General features: G+C 36.6%; 1 protein-coding gene across 5 annotated transcripts in view; it reads right to left on the minus strand.

Moving 5' to 3' along the window:
• CADM2 (cell adhesion molecule 2) overlaps positions 1–20811 on the minus strand; it is a 688977-nt gene that overhangs the window by 512664 nt on the left and 155502 nt on the right. The gene's annotated exons all lie outside the window — the stretch shown is intronic.

The raw sequence follows: 20811 nt of genomic DNA on the forward strand, positions 1-20811 counted from the left end.
AGTCATAGAGATTCCCTAACAACAAACGCATTCTGGCACCTGTGTAACTGCAGTTACACTTTACATTACATTACAGTGACGATTAAAGCAGTACACTCTACCACCAATTTCAGTGAAAACAGTTTTAAAAATATTTTTTCTGTTCCCTTTTTGAGGTTTAATTTTACCCTCAAAGAAGGATGATTTCCACATATATAAAACTCAAAATATCCAACCCACAACTCCAATGTCCCTACCTCTTTGCAGGGCAAATAGAAAACAGATGGTGTCTTTTCTAGCAATAAGCTAGGTAATCCATATTCCCTTCTAGAGATACTAGCCTTGTACCTCTTATGTTTCCTTTTATCTGGCCCGTTAGCTGTGATATCATCCTACTTTTACTGCTGGTTCTCCAGACAATTAACCACTAATTTTTGGCTTGCTTCTTTGTGAATTAAATGCAAAATTAGATGGTTTAACGTGTCTTCTGCAACTCTGTACCACATCACTGCTGGGAGTTTTCTGAACAGCATCCGAGCAGTGTATCTTATTTATTTTAGCCTTACACATCTAAGTGAAAGCTTTAAAGAAAGTCTTCAGAAGATTTTACCCCTGTAAATGGAGGAGAATGGGCTAATCAACCAAGTACAATAAATAACTGATAGAAGAAACAGCAACAATAATATATCAAACACATGACTGTTAATTGATTCTGCCAAGTACCTTCTCACTAATAACAGGTCATACTTCTACTATATATCAATAAGTATATGCAATACACAGCCTTCAAGAAAGAGCAATCACTGCTTCTAACAAGCAGATCGCTCTAATCATCACTTGTTTGCTTAAACATTTTGATAAAACACCCCACCACTGAAACAGGAATAAATGCCACTTCGTTTCACTGGCTCTCTCCTACGTGCTCTGGCTAACATTAACCTGCACCGAGACCTCAGGGCAGGAACATGCTGTGGTGCTCTCTGGAGCGTGCTCCATGGTCACTGCCAGCCACGAGGCTGGCTGATTCTCATGAGAACCACGGCATGTGAAAGCGGGAGAAGAAGAAAGAGGAGGACTGGAGTGTGCCTAGGTCTCAGCCCAACTTGGAGTCAGGGCACACGCTTAAATCCAGAGTCAGGCAAGTGTATCTGGGTGCCAGAGTGGAACCTAGCTCTAGCTGCCTTGGAGTTGAATGGTGTGAATGTACTTACTGCTTTTCTCACTGAGCTTTTGAAAGGATTAGATAGTTAATATTTTAAAACCTTTAAAAGATTAAAAAGTTGCAAAAGATTAGCAAAGTGACCTTGCAAGTTTTAGTTGTTTACAAACCTCACTTAATGAACTCTATTTGTTTATATTCACAGGTGTAACAAAGATATACTTCAGTCTTTGGAATCAGAAATTAAGATACATATTATATCTGTCCCCTCAAATATTGTAAATCTATAATACTACTACACACACAAAGAATAATTAAACAGAACTTCATTTTCTGATCAAAATCTAATTTCATGCTCAGTTTTTTATTTGCTTACGTCAGTATTATCATGGAATAAATATGTCCATAGACTGAGTAGTTTGGAAGTTAAATGGAAAAAAATATATATATACACACACATATGCAGATTTAGATTTATTTAATCACAAATAAAACCCAGTGTATTTTACTACAGTCTGGAACTGTACAATGTTACCTTAATCATCAACAGAAGGCAAAAATCTATTTAACAAATGTTTCCAAAAAGCACTCAAAATGTAGATTTCAATGTGCTGACTAAAGCTGGAGCAAACCGCTAAGCAAATAAAACAACTGAACCTTTGTTATTGATAGAGAGCTCTCAGACAGACCCAGGTTTCAGTGGCATACTAAACAGATTACTGGAACCACAACCAAGAAAACTCACAACTGGTGTCGATTTAATTTTCAGAATTTTACAGAAGACGGAAACATCTATTATTTTTCAAAGAGGTGTAGCTCATAAATGAGTTATCACAAAGGCTTTTTCCCCCCAGCATTTTCTTCTCTAGGTTCCATTAGCTATTTCACAGAAACATGTGCGGAACAAAAAGTCCTTACAATTACATCCCCACACCCCAAAAAGCCTCCATGGATGCTACACGTATAGATCCCATCAGAAACAACGGACAGACTTTTAGCTCCTTTTCATTTAAACAACAAAGCTACAATAGGAGCTGCTCTCTTTTGAGGCTATATTTCATACATAACATTGCCACATAAACTGCTTTAAGATAAAATAATGGTTACTGCTCAGCCAGATCAATTTTCCAATATCATTCACCTTTAGTTTCACAAACAATTAATGCAGCAAATGTTGCCTGGGCCATCACTGCCTCTTCAAATGTGCTTACTGAATGCACAGCTTCAAAATCAATGCAAATTCTTTTCCAACAACGTGAGCCGCTTGGCTATGTTCAGGACAAGTAGCATGGGCCAACTGGAAGCAGATATGTAAGAATAAACAGCTGGTGAAGAAGATCTGCTGTCCATGTTTCACACATTTCCACAACAAATCTCGCCTCTCTTCAGCTGATAAAGCTGGAAAACCACACTAAGCAGTACTAGAGAAATGCTGCTTTAATTTACAGATTCTTGTTGCTCAACTCTGAACTTCAACTGGTTAGAAAGATTCTTTGGAACAGACAGAAAACCAAAATGAGTAGTTTCTAAAACATTGATGTGATATATTCCCCACATAAATGGGCTGATTTACTCTTGCGGGTAAAAAGGGGTTACAAACAAGGAGGATCCAGAATCCTCAAAATAATTGATACCTTTGTGGAGTTCTGTAAGAGAAAACAGCCAGTCTGGAAAACAGACTTTAACAAAACTAAAAGAAAAGTGAGAAGTGCCACTTCCATCAAGAAAATCATGTTGTGAACATGTACATGTAAGCAATTATAACAAAATACATCCAGAGGACAAAAAATTCATTTTGCCACCCTGCCAGCAGCAAAACAGACAGAAGGTCATATTTTTATATACTTACAACAAGAAGTAAAGACTACAACTTTAATGACTCAGGTTTGTTGTATGCAAGAAGTCTTTAGACCTCTGCATTAAAAAACCCCACTATTTTTCACACTTTTTTAACGTCAGGATGGAGAAACGCCTACAACCAGATGTAAACTTCATGGCTTGCATGTAGCTTTACGCTTTAACTGTGATCCATTCTGCTTACAAAGAAAGGCATAGCATTTTTTTAAGTTAGTAAACCTTTTTGGTTTTTACTTCTCAGCCAAACAGCTGGCATGAACATTCCAGCTGGAAACAAAGTTGAATTTTATTTAAATCAAAATTAAGGTCTCAAATGGAAGGAATTATTAGCTAAATTAAACTACGAATGCAGTTATAATAGCTTATGCTCTTACAAAGTACTTGAGCCTCCAAAACACTAGGTTATTGTTCCAAAGTTTAAATACAAATTTTAGACAGATGCAGTAAACAGGAAGAAAGTTACCTCTTTACACTAACATAGTTTAAGTGGGGGGAGATATTGTTCTACTAAATACGATTTAAAAGACTTGCATTTTTTGTACATTGCATATTGAAATTTCCAAAGGCAGTTCATTAGTTTTTGAAGCGATCAGAATAAAGTTTTAAGAAAACTAATCTATTTCTTTAAAAATTTAGTAGTAGGTACATCATGTAACCATGACTCAGTCAGCATTTATTATTCTGATACAGAAAGTGTTTATATTTCACTTACAGAAATACCAAATTTTTGAGATCTGAAGATGTTTGTTTGCTGCTCTATGTGCATTAAATTGGTTTCACTCCCAGAGGTACTCAACACTACTGTATTTTCCATTATTTATTTGTGATTTGATTCATTATTTAAGATTCTGCCAGATATTTGCCACCGGTACTTCAGGAATAACAATTTAGTAACATGCCCCTATTCAGTATTAGCTTAAATGACCATATTTAATAGCTGCAACATTCGAGCAATGTGGCCTTTAGAACACCACGCGAGATCCAAAGAAATTAGGAAGAAGGAAGAAAACCCATAAACAACTAATCTGCCATTTTATGGCTGTTCCCCACTGCAGCATTTACTATGTGCCTGCCTTAACAAATGTAAGAATTTCCAATTTAGCTGCTGAGAGCCTAACCCACAGCCCCAGGGGCTCACAGGTTGCTCCAGTTGCCATCGTCCTCCTTTGCCGCCGTCTTATGCGGCTGACACATGTTCGGTTTGCTGTTGATTATCACTCCTACTTTCAGCTTTTTTTCCTACATAATTGATTCCAAGTTTCTTTAAGTATGTTATCCATCTTCCAAATTCTCCTCACGAGATCTAATTGGGCTGCGTTTTCTTGAAGCTGAAGCTCACTGTGGTACTTCTGCCAGTGTTTCTAATGTCTCTGTAGGCCTTGTATCTTTTTTTTTTTTTTTTAAACTTTCAAGTAGTATTTCTATCCCCTCACAATTTAGTATCACATGCTAATTGTATTAGCATGTTGTTAACACTCTCTCCCAGATCATTAATAAAGATGTTAAAAATGACTGCTTCTAGCAGTGATCCCTGTGGTACCCTCAAGACACCCTTTGTTTGTAGTCTTTCAGCCAGCTTTTAATCCACCTGACAGTGCTCTTATCCAAGCCAATTTGAATTAATTTTGCAAGTAAGGCTTAGCAAGGCAATAGCCAACCTTTTGCAAAAAATTCAGAATTACTTCATTCTTTCCCCACTCCCCACCTCCTTCCCCAAATTTCGTAGGTTTTTGAATCAATTAAAACAGTAAGCTATATTTGTCAAATTCATTGACAACTGTATCCTAGTATTTGTTCTATCATATCCTTTAAATATTGTATACAATTTTTATACCACATCTGCTTTCTTCTCAGTATTTTAGATTTCCTTCATATCTTGTGGTATTTCAAAAGTAATAGGCAAAGTTGCAGTAGAGACTGCCTTTCTAAGTATTGACCTGATGAAAAACAGTGAGGAATATAACCTTATATTCTACACAAAAAGTAAAAATAGGTTTATTTTTAAATGAATCTGTATGTACATCAATAGGATTTCAGTATACATTCTAAGTTGTAGGAAACTGTAGTTTTATGGAAACGTAGATAAGACCAAATTCATCCGTTTCCAACGTAAATGAGATCCAACCTTCTCCAGTGAAATCATAAAAATAAATGTCAAAAGTCATAATCTATATAAATGGTTGAGTAAATAGTAAATAAGGAATAAATACATGCATTTTCTTGTGTGAACTATATACATACTTGAGGGCATTTTCAAGTTACTCCATTTCCTGCTTTTTATCAAGAATTATTTTACAGGATTTTAACTTACTTATTGCCTAATTATAAATGTTTTTCTCAATTTTCCTTGTTAGAGAGTCCTACTTAAAATTGATTTCAGTATCCCAGGCAATTGATCTTTCATCTTTGGTAACAGGCCTAGAATTTTGCATGTATGTCTTAACCCATAGCTGTAAAATGAATTTCTAAAGATTTTTAGTTTACTTAACCTTATTGTCATGTTTATAAAATACTCCTCTTCATCTAAAAAATAGCGATGATAACACAGTGTCATAATTTATCGATTACAATTCTTCAGTAATATAAGAATAAGAAAGTTAATATTCTCATGTGCACCAGACTCCTTATTCCTAAAACTGTTCCAAAATAAATTCCTAATCTTTGATGTCCTTATATTATCACATAATGCAAAATCACTTTAAATTTTGATGGATAGAAATAGATCATATCCAGTAGTTCCAAACTCTTTCATTTTAATTTTATAAAAGGTTCTAAGAACAGTTACAAGAATCAGGTCTAAAAATTCCATTTTACAAGGATGGGCTATATAGTTTTAATAACATTCACCTTAACAAAGTGAAGGACAAATGTTATTTCGATACCCACAAGAACCTCCCTGTAAGAATTATAACGGAATGATGGACATGAAATACATCTCCTCCTCTTTATTAAAAGGAACACATTTTCCTCCTTTAGGAGGAAGTACCCAGGGGTTTTTTCACTGCTGCATAGTACTGTGGAAGTGAGAGAGAATTGAATAGACGTAATACAGAAACGTTTAGTTCTTTGCTATAGGAGTAAACACACATTATGGAAAAATAACTAAAACCTTCTTTATGAAGTGCTTCCTTTTAATCATCAGCACACTCAGTAGCTCACTATGAAGAAATTATACTTCGTCTTGGGAAGTTTCTCTTGCAGGCTGGAGATTTCAAGCTTAATCCTTATTTACTTTTGTAAGGTGCCTTTGCTGGATACCTTTTTGAAGAAGCATGACCATTCTAAACTGAGATGCCACTTTCTACAAATATCCTTTTTTTAAATCTCTTCTAAGGTTCTTCTCAATTACTACTTGCTTAAGACCCCCATTCTTGTAAGTTTTCTGTTAAAAAAAAAAAAAGAAAAAATTGGGTTTAGAACTTTTGCTTATCTGTGAGCTTCTGCTGGACAAAGAGCACCACTGTATTGCGGTAAACATCTGATCTGCAAATCCCTTCCTGTACTTCTGGATAAAATGGATGAAGAGAAACCATTTAAATTATTGCAAAAATGTACAGTTCAAATACATTTGCAATTGTAATTTTTTTGTTCTTGACAATTTTACTTAGTGCTTTTATACCAAATATTAGTTATATCCATTCAAAATTGTATATACATTTTCCATTATGTATCCCTATCTAGAATATTGTTATTTCTGTGCTCTATGGGAATTCGATTTTATTCTTTCCTCCCTGCTCCCTCTACTCCCTCTTCCTCCAGTAGTGCTTTCTGATAGCCTATTCCAAGCCTGCGTTGCTGGATAATGCCAAGCGCTATTCAAATCCTCGTGATCTTGTTCAAATACAGGAAGGTTAAACATATAGATAAAATCCAGAAGGAATAGATGAAATCAGCAGCAGGGGACCAGCGGCATGATGCCAAGGGGATGGCAATCCTCCTGCTCTTGCTCTCTACAGATCTGCTGGGCCTGATGGCTGCGCTGCACCTGAAAGGAGGAACTTGTGTGGGCTGAGAGGTGAGAAGAACAGGATATGCCAGATCTTGGAGATTCTTTTTCTCCATGACTACAGCCGCATGCGTCTTTTCCCACTCACTGAAACGGAGGAAACAAGTAGGTCTCCCTTTTTTTGTTCTCTGGCATTTGATTCCGATGAATCAGAAACTCATATGCAGACCTATCCTTACCTCTAACGAAATTAAGTAGTTCAAAGCCCTTGCTTTCAAAAGTTCCTTTCACTCTTCCTTTTTTGGGTTAATCTGTATCAAAGGTACATTCTTGCACACTCTTAAAAGCAAATATTACATGATAGAATGCATTATCTGTCTCTCACACTCAATAAGCATTTTTACATAGGTTTCATATTCAAATTTCAGGGATTTTTGTTGAGCAATTTATGTAGGTACAAGCTCCTTAAAGTGTCCTTTGGGGACATCTGTCTTCCCAATTTCATCATTTCAAGTGAATATAATACCAGTGTCCCCAGGTAAAAGTCATGATGCAATTCTATCAGACAGTTGCTGTACTTTGCGCAGTGTGGGTGTGAGAGCTAATTTTGTCCTTAGATTCAGAGGCTTCATTAACAGTCTTAACACATTCACTGCAGCTTTCTAAATCCTTTCAGGCTTTAACACTTAAGCTACTGAAAAAAAAGTTCATATACAGAGAATGCTGTTTCTCTAACCCAAATGAAATGGATCTTTTAGATAATGCTAAATGCCACATTACAGCAACATCATCCTAGTGAAATGAAATTTATGAGAAATTAAACATAGCTAGCAAAGGCTGTAAAACACTATTTTGGACAATTTAACCTGATATAAAAATATGTGAAAGTTTGAATTGAGATGCATAAAGGAAAAGAGTGGAATTTCGGTGTCAATTGTATGCAGGTACATGAATGTCAATGTTAACGCGTATTATCCCACTTTGCTGTTATGAGTTATTATTCTGAAAATTTCATCATGTGACAATATTTTGATCATAACATTCAGTAATTAAAATATGTGAAAAATACCTTTTTCTTCCCTCAAAGATGGGCATTTTTCCAGCTTTAAAACATTTCATACACTGGGGTAAGTTTTAGCTATTTTCTAAAACAAAAAACAATCTAAAACTCACAATAATATTTTTCCAGTATATGTAACTTACAGGATGATGGAAAAAGATAAGTTAGTCCTTCATACGGGTCATGCAAAACTTCCGTGACAAGAATATTTTCATCAATTGATATATGTTGCATAGAAAAACATGTCTATTCACTATGTTTTTTTTCCTAAAAGCTGTCCGTGGCAACAAACTATAATACAGATAACCAAATTCTACATGCCACTGTTTGGAAGCTATGAGAATTAAAATTCTACATGTAAATTATACAGAATACAGCTACATTTCAAATGTATGTGAAAAGTAATAGCTATCCTTACAACTTCTGTAAAAAAGGGAAGCTTTACTGCTATCTTGATATTACTTGCCAATTCACTTCTATCTCTTTTTATGCTCACTAAGGCTAATGCAAATTCTGCTGCTTCTTGGTTTTGACTTTATGATTGAAACAATATAAGAAATTTTAAGTTATGGATGACTTCATTCCAGCTAGACTTGCTCCACATTACTTCCAACAGTTGTAAAATACTTTGCATACAACTTTCTTTTCAGCAGTAGTGAGAGACAGTCGGAGTAAGAATAATTTGTGGAAATTTTGCTTTCCACAGACAAGCATTAATCTGGAGGAGTATCTCCCACCAGTGACTCCTGTTGTTTTCAGAGTGATTCAGGTGGCTTTTCATAGAACAAAGGAACCCAAAATAGCTGAAGAACCAAGGCCGTTAACTGGACTACATTATACATGAAAAATTATTAAATTACTCAATTTCACATTTACATTACATATTTAAAATTTTCTAAAAGCTCCTTCATTACTCCTTGGATGCGGCAGGATCCAAAAGGAATTCAACGTGAAAGCTAATTTGTTTCATAACCTAAAGGTCCTTGCTTACAGAGAATCACGTCCACTCATATGCTTAATTTTCCAATACATCGAGAAAGCACAAAATTGTTCCCTTGTGCAAACTACAAATATTAGGGGGGGGAGGGGGAGGGGAAGAGGGATGGAATATTTAGAAGACAACATGAAGCAACAAAAACAAGGCACAAATATTGGCAAGTTCAGATCCTTTTTTGTTAAAAAACCCCAGAAATATGAAGACAGAGAGAAGGGAGACAAAGGAAACTGAGATTTATTTTTCATGATCTTAAGAAATAAACCTGTCTGGAGTGAAACTTGTGAAGCAAAGTCTTAAAGATTTCTGAATCAGTAAGTTTTCATTATCAATTGTCCTCTAAGTTGAAGGAAGATCTATGCTGACCTCTGTCCTGCAAAGTGTGAAAAATACTTCCCTGCTCCCTGAGAACCAGGTATCTGGAAGGATGATGTGTTATATGTGACCTGACAGTTCTGGGGATGTACCTGTGGTTCATGTGCAGGGGTTTTATTTCACTGATGGCAGATTTCAACTCAGGAAACAGGTTCTTATATTCTCTCAATCACCTAAAATGATCTAAATGTTATTTTTGCCTGCATCTGGATTTTCTTTTGTCTTATTTTCTTCTCATACTCACTAGACAACTGATAGAGAGGTAGGTTAAAGACTGAATTTGCTTTTGATGAAGGTTATTAATTCCATATAACATGAACTTCACTTGAGAAACTAATCTTTGCTTAAATAAATATTTTTGAATGTATATCATACAAAACATATTGCTTGAATGGATCTTACACACTTTTTCCCACATTCACTGAAACTAAATACGTTGCCAAAATTACCATAATTTTGGGGATAAACTTTGAAAATATATCTAAAAAATACTGAAATCTGTGTTTAGGTTTTCAATATTTGTTAGGGTTTTGGTGACTTAAAGTAGTATCAATTACAGAGCAAACATTTTATAAAAAGGACCTTCCCTTTCTGGGATGGATTACTGTCCTCTAGCTAGAGTAAATATGAATATGAACGTAACAATGCTTTTTGTGACTATTTTCTCACTTATGCTTATGGAAAAGAAGAATGTAAGAGAAGTTGATAGTTCTCACACTAACATAACAGAGAATGAAAAAAATAGATACACTACTACTGCTGGAAAAGCTGCCTATAAGAAATGTAATCCTCTGCTTTATATTACTGAATGACAATATTTTTTTTTTCAAGTTTTGAGAAACATTTCTAATGCTGTTTCTCATGACACATGCTACAAACATTTTAAACCTTTCCCCATTTCAGCTGGTCTCTGACAAAGAGAAGGTTAAGATAACAGTAAGAAGAAAAGTGAACTATGACTAGTCTATTTTGAGAGGGTTTTCTTGCTCTAAAACACTGTGAGCAAAAGAATCATCTCAAGGCTATGAGCTATATTGTGTTTAGGCAACTTCTTTTACCAAGAGCTTAGTAAAACATGACAAGTGAATGGCCAAGTGACAGGTGTGCAATGGTAGCTTCTGGTTCTCCACAAAGCAATGAAGGATGGTGGTCTATCAATAGATGCAGCATAGCGGTGGGTAAACTAAACTGGTTTAACTCCAGCTTGCAGAGAAAGACTAGGAAAAAAGTAAATTCACAATACAGGCTTAAGCCTTTTTGTACAATATCAACAGACTTCAGTTAGTGAAAAAACATTAATTTGTAGTACCAATGTGTTTGAAAGCAGAAACACTAAGTTTCTAAATAAGTAGAATCTGAGGTATTTTTCTCCATAAAGGATAGCTTTAGTCAGACATGGTGGATCAAAGAGTCAGAGCATAGGAACGCAGAAGTTCACAGACGTTGATATGAACTTGATTCACAGCCTTTGCGACCTCTGTCATTAAGAAATTATAAGTCTAACTTGGCAATAATGTTGAAATCTTAATGTGTAGATACATGAAAAAATTGCAGGGTTCACAGTGATTTATCAAAAAGCAGCATAAGGAGAAAAGACACTGGTATAGCCACTCTTCAAACTGAAACTGAAGGGAATAAATCTATGAAAGGGAAAAGTGAAGATGGGGCAGATGGGTAAAAAAAAATTTGGGGGAGTATCAACTTTTCGGGCAAGAATCACAGGACTAAGTAGCACATAGAGTTAATTGGTGATTAAGGGACACAGCCATATGTATTTTAAACACACTTGCAGAGCCTAAGACAACACTAAGGACTGTTTAAGAGAGGAAAAATAACGAAAAATAATCACAATATAATCTTCTAAAGAAAACTGTTCAGTGAGGTGGTCCCAGTGCAAAACTCGTTCACGCTTCTGATCTCAATTTTAGTAATACTACCTCTGTTTACGAGTAAGTTTGACAGGAAAAGGCTGCTGTCCCTTAAGAACTGCAGAGTAAACGCACGTTTGATTCCACAAAACTCACACTGACTTGGCATTGGTAAAGGTGGGTCCATGCGGTCATCGAGATGGCTTGGCACGGACATCGCCCACCTGCCAGCTGGTGTGAGACTTCCCAGTCTTCTTGATGTGGACATCCTTTATAAGCAGCTTCAATCAAATTGGACAACTTTCTACCCTTTCCCTTCCTCTTCTGGCAGAAGATAAAGCACGTTTGCCAGCTCTTCTCAGAAGCGTTGATTCTTTGCCAAAGGTTTAGCAAAATTGAGGGCAAAAGCAATATTGCTTTCTGGTAGTTGCTGTGAAAAGCCTTCTTCACTTTAAAGCTTTTCTAGCATGAGGGCAATGAGAATGGTTGCATTCTCATTGAACTCTCCAGATAAAAAGTGAAAAATGCTCTAAATTGAAAAGTGCTATGTAACCATAAAATATTACAGGATGAAATTCCACTTCAGTGGATCACTACATATGAAGACAGATGTTTTATTGGGTCATCTTTCAGAAGACTTATTTAGCTTCCTAAGTGTTTGCAGTACCTAGTGTCAAGCACTTACATGAAGAATAAATAAATAAATAAAATCAGTCAACATCCATGGTAACTAAACAGAACAATCTGTAAAGATTTATCTTCTAGCCATGTTGGTAGGTCAGGAGAACAACTAAGAGTAGGAAATGTCTTACAAAGGAATCATGATATTCAGGATAATCAAATCAATTAAAATGATAGAAAGTTAAAATAATGAAGGTTCAACCAATATGGTTAAGATTTTTTGATGAGACAAAATCTATACTGACTGTAAAGAAAAATTACAGGAAAACTAACATTAATTAATTAAGACTTTCCAGGAGTATGTAAAGGTTTTGTAGAAAATTGAAAATAAGCAAATAAGTTTATCTGTAAAACATCAACATCATTAAATGATCTAATATTGAAAAACATATCCGAAATGCTAGCATTAAATGAAAAGTGTGGCCTGACCACTAAAGCAATACACAGCTAGCATCAGCATCAGCTTTGCGGGCAGCAGCTCAGGTGGGGAAACTGAATTCCTAGATCTCCCATGGCCTTCTAAAGGTGAGAGCATGCATCACTGGCTATAGGGTCAGTGGACCAAAAACCACTCTCCTGTTCACTAGATACGGACCTGACAGAAGTGTGCCTCACTGTATCAGGGTAAGTGGCAAAGAGAGTGGAACTCTCCACCATTAAGTTAAAGTCATCTCTGTATAAGTCCTGAGGCAACACAGCAGACCATCCTATCCTTGACTTCAAATCTGAGCCCTCCCCCAAACTAATAAACACCACAATTAAACTATGTCAAAGTATAGATAAACATACATTCAAGAAGTTGGACAAAATTAACCATTCTGGTGCAACTGTGTTGATAGCTATTTAGAGGAGGATGAAGAGCCAAAAGAACAGAAGTGGACCTGACAAGAGAAAGAAAATAAATAAGCTTCAAGTAATATCAAGAGGGATTACTACTACCTGAAAATTCTCAGTTTTCTATTGTGATTAAAATTTCAGAAATAAGAAGAGGCAATTCAATTTGATTAGTACAGCTCTATAACTATGCAAGAATGATATATGAGGGAAAATAGCATTTAAAAAGTAAATTGAAGCTGACAAGAAACAAAAAAAGTCAATTTATCCTTCAAACACCAAACAGCTTCTGTTAGTGAAATGACTTCTAAACTCCAGCCACAGTCATGGCAAACTCGAGTTATCATCTGACATCTGATTATCATTATATGTAATTTCTTTAACCATTGTGACTCTATCAGCACATGACAGTGACGCTTTCACATCCCTAGATTGATGTACATTAGTCTTCGAATTTGGTATTCACTCCTTATATGCTTATCAAAAAGTAAACGTCCCATGATTGTACAATCTCTATTTCTCTGTGTCTACCTCTCACAGTGCCAAATATTCCGATAAAATGAAAAAATTGTTTATGGCACTGATTAAACTAAAGATGACTTAAAAGTAAGCCATAAAAATATCATAGTGAAGCTGGCAGCACAGTATATTGTGGTTATCTGGAAATAATATCAAGTATTGAACAGTTCTTGTTGCAAGGAATAAAAATATCACTTGCCATATTCTCTCAGGGATGAAGATAGTCTGGTATTCAAACATAGCCTATGTTTGTCCTTAATCACACTGGAGTCTTTTCACCCTCCTGTGCTTCAGTTTTCAGTATTTGTAAAACTGTGCCATCCCCCTCCCAGCACAGAATTTGAGTTGTTAGAACAATTAAGTATCTGTAAAACTTCTAGAAATGGTTTAATGTAAGTAGACATACTACAGTATTTTAGTGAGCAGTAGTTTTGAAAATTATTACTAGAAATCCAAGGAGCTAGTCATTCTCCAGAACCAAGTACTCAGAACCTACATTATTAACCCCATTCCCAATATTTCACTAATCAAAATATTGTACTTATAAAACTAATCATTTAAAACTACAGCAAACAAGCTAGAAAAATGTGAGGAGTGAAGGCTGATACCATGAGAATGAATGGTAGCATAAACGGAAAAATCAGTGGTCTCAGACCCTGGCAACTGCTGTAATCCTGAAGCTGCGTGTGACCACTCTTTCACCATTGCTAACTGGCTGTGCATTACAAACATTACTACCATCAGCAATCATCTCACAGCACAGGAGAGGTCTTAACTCTGAGATCGCTTCTTGCCACTTAAAAGCAGTGGTTTTGCCAAATCTCTCATAACAGAAATTCAAGTTGCTTGCTGGTAAGGATTTTCTTTAAAGACACTTCTAGTAGTGCTTAGAAACAGAACCAATTCAAATGGTCTTTATAAACAAAACTCAATAATTTATACCAGAGAAAGAGGAGAGAGGTGCATGGTTTACACCTTAGCTTCACAGTTTGATAATTTTCTTGGTACCTTGATCTGATTATTCATTTTTTTAGCATAATGAGAAAAAGCTTTCCAAAGCATTATACATGACAAAAAATCTGCAACTATTCAGCATTCCCAAGGAGACATCCTAGCTAGACTTTTTAGATGAGCACAACAATCAAGTCGGCATTTGGTACATCACGCTAAGGAGGTTCCATTCACCTCTTGTGTGTCTTCCTCCCCGCACCCACTGAGATACCAACTAAATCAGAAAGGTCTCCACAGGATGACCCAAGAGGTCACCCTATCCACAATATCTAATACTGAACATACAAAGGTACGTCAGAAAGCTTATGCATTTTATTCTATAACAACTACAAAGTTGTACTACCTTTGTTAGTCAAGAATACCATGGATCTTTCTGCAGATCTTCTGTACTCATGAGAAGCCATTTTCAGATCTTTAAAGGTGAAAATATATGCTCTAAAACATATATTCAGAACTCATCTTGAAAGTTGGTCTATGAAAGTGAGTAATTGCTAGACACAAAAGATCAATGTAGGAGCATTAAATGCATAAATAAGGACCATAACAAATATTATGTGTAAATACTTCACTTCAAAACTGCTGAAGCAGCTACTGCACAAAGTTTGGTATGAAAGTACCATCTATTAGTATAACTTTACTGCAGCAACTTCTGATGCTATTGTCTTTTTACATTAATCAGGAGCCCACTAAAGACATATTCATTGCAATAGCAGTATTAGTAACATAGAAGAATATTCTTTTCAATCTAATCTAATTAGATTTGCTGTCTAGAGACAGCTGAAAATAGCCTCATGATCACAAGCCCTGGTTCTAATGGGGGATTTCAACCACCCTGATACTTGCTGCAACACAACCAGGCACACACAGTCCAGGAGGTTTCTGCAGAGCACTGATGATAACTTTTTCACACAGGTGGTGGAGAAGCCCACAAGGAGGAGGGGTGTGCTGCTGAACCTTGTACTAACAAAGAAGGACCGGTTGGGGATGTGAAGGTTGGGGGCAGCCTTGGCTGCAGTGACCATGAGATAATGGAGTTCAGGTTCCTGCATGGATGGAGAAGGGCAATAAGTAGGATTACAGCCCTGGACTTCAGGAGAGCTAAGTTTGGCCTCCTCAAAGACCTGCTTGGGAAAATCCCATGGGTTAAGGCTCTAGAAAGTAGGAGGGTCCAAGAGAGCTGGTCCATATTCAAGCACCACTTCCTCCAAGCTCGATTTGTGCATCCCTGAGAGTAAGAAATCAAGCAAAGGAGGCAGGAGACCTTCACGGATGAGCAAGGAGCTTCTGGAAAAACTCAAAAGGAAGAAGGAAGTTTACAGAACATGGAAAAAGGGACTGGCCACTTGGGAGGAATATAGCAACATTGTCAGAGTATACAGGGATGCAGTGAGAAAGGCTAAGGCCCACTTGGGATTAAATCTGGCAATGGATGTCAAGGACAACAAGAAGGTCTTCTTCAAGTACATCACTAGCAAAAGGAAGACCAGGGAAAATGTGGGCTCACTGCTGAATGAGGTGGGTGCCCTAGTAATGGAGGATACAGAGAAGGTAGAGTTACTAAATGCCTTCTTTGCCTCAGTCTTTACTGCTAAGGCTGGCCCTCAGGAATCCTGGACCCTGGAGGTAAGAGAGAAAGTCTGGAGAAAGGAAGACTCCCCTTGGTTGAGGAGGATCAGGTAAGACATAATTTAGGCAAACGCGACATGGACAGATCCATGGGCCTGATGGGATGCACCCACAAGTGCTGAGGGAGCTGGCAGATGTTATTGCTATGCCACTCTCCATCATCTTCGAAAGGTCATGGAGAACAGAAGTGCCTGAGGACTGGAGGAAAGCCAGTGTCCCTCCAGACTTCAAAAAGGGCAAGAAGGAGGACCCAGGAAACTACAGGCCAGTCAGCCTCACCTCCATCCCTGGAAAGGTGTGATGGAACAGCTCATTCTGGATGTCATCTGGATGTCAAAGCTGAGAGCGCTGGGTCTGTTTAGCCTAGAGAAGAGAAGACTGAGAGGGGATCTTATAAATGCTTATCAATATCTAAAGGGCAGGTGTCAAGAGGATGGGGCCAGACTCTTTTCAGTGGTGCCCAGTGACAGGGCAAGGAGCAGTAGGCACAAACTGGAACACAGGAAGTTCTATCTCAACATGAGAAAAAACTTCACTGTGAGTGTGACCGAGCACCAGAACAGACTGCCCAGAGAGGTTGTGGAGTCTCCTTCTCTAGAGATATTCAAAACCTGCCTGGATGTGATCCTGTGCAACCTGCTCTAGGTGATCCTGCTTTAGCAGGGGGGGGTTGGACTAGATGATCTCCAGAGGTTCCTTCTAACCCCTACCGTTCTGTGATTCTGTGGGAGTGTAAGTATACGGAATGCAGACAAATCACCTCTTCAATGGAGAAACAAATTAATTGGAGCTACTCTCCTCTGGTTTTCTGTGACAAATGCTTTTTCACACAAGGTTTGTCCTAGTTATAACTTCTTCTCTTTATCTTTATATCCCAATGACACAACTAAAATCAATCATCAGGCTCTCTGTTGCCATAAACAGAGAGATGAATCTGTCATGGCTTGAACTGCTGTTACAATATTCTTCGAGCAAATTATCTACTCAGAGATGACAGAAATCCTGCCAATTATACAAAATTATTTTGACCTCTTAAGTGTCCATCAGATTATCATTGGAATCATTGACACTCTGGATTTCAATATCTGAGATTTAGAAAGTTTAAGCATGCATTCCTCATCTAGAACACCTTGGTATACAGCTTCAGCTTTTAATAAATCCAAGTTGTTTCAAAAAGTAAAGATGGTACTGCAAACCGCATGAACTTGGTATAGGATACTTAACTTTTAACCATTAGCATTTTTACCATCCATAGCGTACCACTAAACTGTAACCACTGCCGGGATGGATTTTGCTTCTGGGTAGCATTTCTCTCTCAAAATATGACTTTTTCAAATTCTGAACATCCTCTTTGTGTTACTATTAAACCATTTTGCAATAGCAATATTTCTGAACAAAGCACTCTTATCATATGGTAACCGACATTGGTGAGGATTAGATGACCTTGGTGGTGCTGCAACATTTGTAATTCTCCAGCACAATCAATTATCTCATGATAATGTCTTTTGTCAGAGAATATTGTAATGCAATGAGGACTTGATTTTTTTTCTGTGAAAGAAAAGATCTGCTTTGACTGGTATACAGGAATGTTCATACATGGGTCACTGACTGACAAGGGAATTATAAATTACTCAGTAATAAAAAATAATAGTAGACATTTATATAGCACTGTACCTCACACAACATGACCTCTAGGCTCATTATAATAAGTATTATTTGTCAAAAAAATTCCAGTGACCATCATCTCTTCCAACAGATTTTTTTTTTTTAAATGCTACATGAAGAAAATCATAAATTTCAAATCATATATCAGTTGAGAGGTAGCCTAGCATATTACAGCAGCTATACTAGCCATTCTCTGTAAATAAAATATAATAAGAAAGAGACATACAAAATTAAGTGTCAGAACCTAAAGGAGGCCTACAAGAAAGCTGGAGAGGGACTGTTTGCAAGGGCAATGGAGTGATAGGACAATGGGTGATGGTTTTACATTGAAAGAGGATAGATTTAGATTAGATAGAAGGAAGAAATTCTTCACTGTGAGGGTGGGTGAGGCACTGGAACAAGTTGCCCAGAGAGGTTGTGGATGCCCCATCCCTGGAAGTGTTCAAGGCCAGGTTGGATGGGGCTTTGGGCAACCTGGTCTAGTGGAGGGTGTCCCTGCCCATGGCAGAAGGGTTGGAACTAGATGATCTTCAAGGTTCCCTCCAACCCAAACCATTCTGTGATTCCATGACTCTATGAAATTGAAAATTTGGACCAGGAAATTTTTGTTTCAAGTTTCACAAATTATTAGAAGAGAGGAAGGAGTTGCATGCATGCATATGCACAAAGATATGTATTACCTAATGTTTTCAAGCTTACCCTTGGAGTCACACACACAGTGATGACAATGAAGCAGCTAACAACCAGCAATGAAACAAAAAATCATAGCAGTGAAACAACAGTCCCCCACAAGTGTGGGGTGTCCTGACAAATACATCAGAGAATGGAAGTCAAAATGCTAGACATCTAAAGAAGGCTGCAGCTACTAGTGTGCAAACATTTTTATGCATTAAACTATGTTATTCCATAGAATTTGGAAAATATCCCGAAGTAAAAGTAAGCAAGCTCTTACATGGACAAAGCATTCCTGCGAGTGTAAGCTATTTGCCTTGTTTTACTGACAGGAGTGCCTACAAGCTTAAATTCCTTCAGAATTTTGGCAACCATCTGACCACAGAGAAGTTTAGGATTGTAGACTAATTAAGTTGGAAGGGACCTTCAGAAGTCACCTGGTTCAAACACATGCTCACAGCAGGGGTGACTGTAGTCATATTGGGAAGGTAGAGGGCTGCATTTTGAAATAAACCAAAGTGCAACGTTCATTCCTACGAACATCCACTTCTAGCCATCAGAATATCAAGTGCTGACATTAAAAATAGGAAAGAAGAAATATTTCAACATAAGCTAACATTTGATGATGTTCAGCCTAAAAATCTTCAGAGCAATAAAATCTATCCTCTCACAAGTAGGGCATGAAACCAACCACCACTAAGACATACCAGTAAGCATGTCACAATAAACTTTACTGAGAGTGATAAATAAAAAATGATGACTACACTGTATAAACCAGAATTTGAGGCAAAACCAGCTTCATTTATCTATACAACCTCAGATTTCTTTGCAATAGTATTTAAGATTTAATACCACACTACTTTTTTAAAAATCTATTTTAAATTTTTATTTATTTTCACAGAAGTTATCAAAACCCACTACATATCTGAACAATAATCAATATATATATATTAAGTGCATTGGCTCATATTTTATCTCTGCATCAAAACACACTAAAATTAGGCATAAAATTAACCAATATCAGGATGAAGACATTCTAACATCTTATTTCTGATCCTATTTCAAGGAGTAAATGCTAAATTTCTTTAGGAATAAGGTGGCACCAGGTGAAGTCAACCATCCAATATTGTGTGAAATGTGTGAAAGCTTTAAGTCACAGATATTCAGACATATCGTTTTAAGTTTAGTATCTTGCTAATAATGACATATAAAATAACAGAAGATTTTGCCTTTCCAAAAACAAAAGCAAAACAAAAACAAAATAAGGAAAGAAATATGCACAACCCCAAATATATGCTTTGAAATCTGATCATCCACAAATCCAGAAAACATTGCATAACTATTAATTAAATGTTGATTTCAGTAATATGAATTAATACTTTTAATGTAACAAAAGAAAACATTTTTCAGACTGTTGAGCACTACTATAGTTAAAAGATGCTAACATCTGAGAGTAATAATGACTAATGAACAATGTATCTACTGGACATCTCATGTTTAACTGATGCTGCTTTTGGACAGTTAATTCCTAAACCTCTAATGTATCTGGTATCACTGAAGATGATCTAGAGCCTTATACATAAGATGCTATAGTCAACAGCATAAATGCACAAATTACATGAGGAATAGTTCTAGGATCATCTTCATATGTTCTGAAGACACATTTATTTTGAGGTTAAAAAAACCACTTTTGTCTGTAAGTCTGCCAGCTCTTTAGGCAGTAGGAAACGATAAGTATATGTATGCATGTACGTACACTCAGACACATGTCTGTGCGCATGCAGAAAATATAAACAGTACAAAGAGCAATGATTCAAAATAATGCTGAGACTATTTTTAATGCATTTTTTTCTTTCTTTCTTCAAACATTGTATGAAGAAACCTAATAATCCCCTGTAGATTAGATCTATTTTCTTGCTGTAAATCAATTTGAAATCTTTCACACTGTAATAAAAAAAAAACCAAAAACAAATGAGGAACTATCATAAAGTTCTCATGTGAGATTTCATTCTCACATGAAATCAAAAAGTAATGTAAAAGTCAAGCATATAAGTCTATCAAGTTAAAAGGAAAACCTTAGACAATAAGTGAATGGATTCCAGAAGTCTGGCTTTTCTCCTAAGGATACTGGCTAACAGCACAGACATGCTACATCTCCTGCAGTCTAATATAACTGCAGAAACTTGGTAAGAAAGGACAGGTATTCTCTCTCATCTCTCCAGCCTATACCATTTAGGCCTTTGTAATCAAACTTAAAAAAAAACAAAAGTAGCCGTCAATTCCTAAAACATAACATGGGTAAAATAGCTAGCAATTAAAACTCAAAGATACTTCAAAATACCATTGGGCTGTTCAGCAGTTCTAGTTCTGTTCTTCTGCCCTAACAGCAACTGAGCACAGGGTACCTCCCTCCTCGCTCCCTCCAGAGACCGTGAAACAGTGGGTGACTGGAACCAGAGGCTAAATTACTTCAATCAACCAAGAAAAATCTGTTTATTTAAAACTATAACTTTGACTGCTTAATTTCTACCATAATACCAGACACAGATTTATCAAGAAATGCTT

The sequence above is a fragment of the Balearica regulorum genome, chromosome 1 (genome assembly GCF_011004875.1).
Source record: "Balearica regulorum gibbericeps isolate bBalReg1 chromosome 1, bBalReg1.pri, whole genome shotgun sequence".
Lineage (NCBI taxonomy): Eukaryota > Metazoa > Chordata > Aves > Gruiformes > Gruidae > Balearica > Balearica regulorum.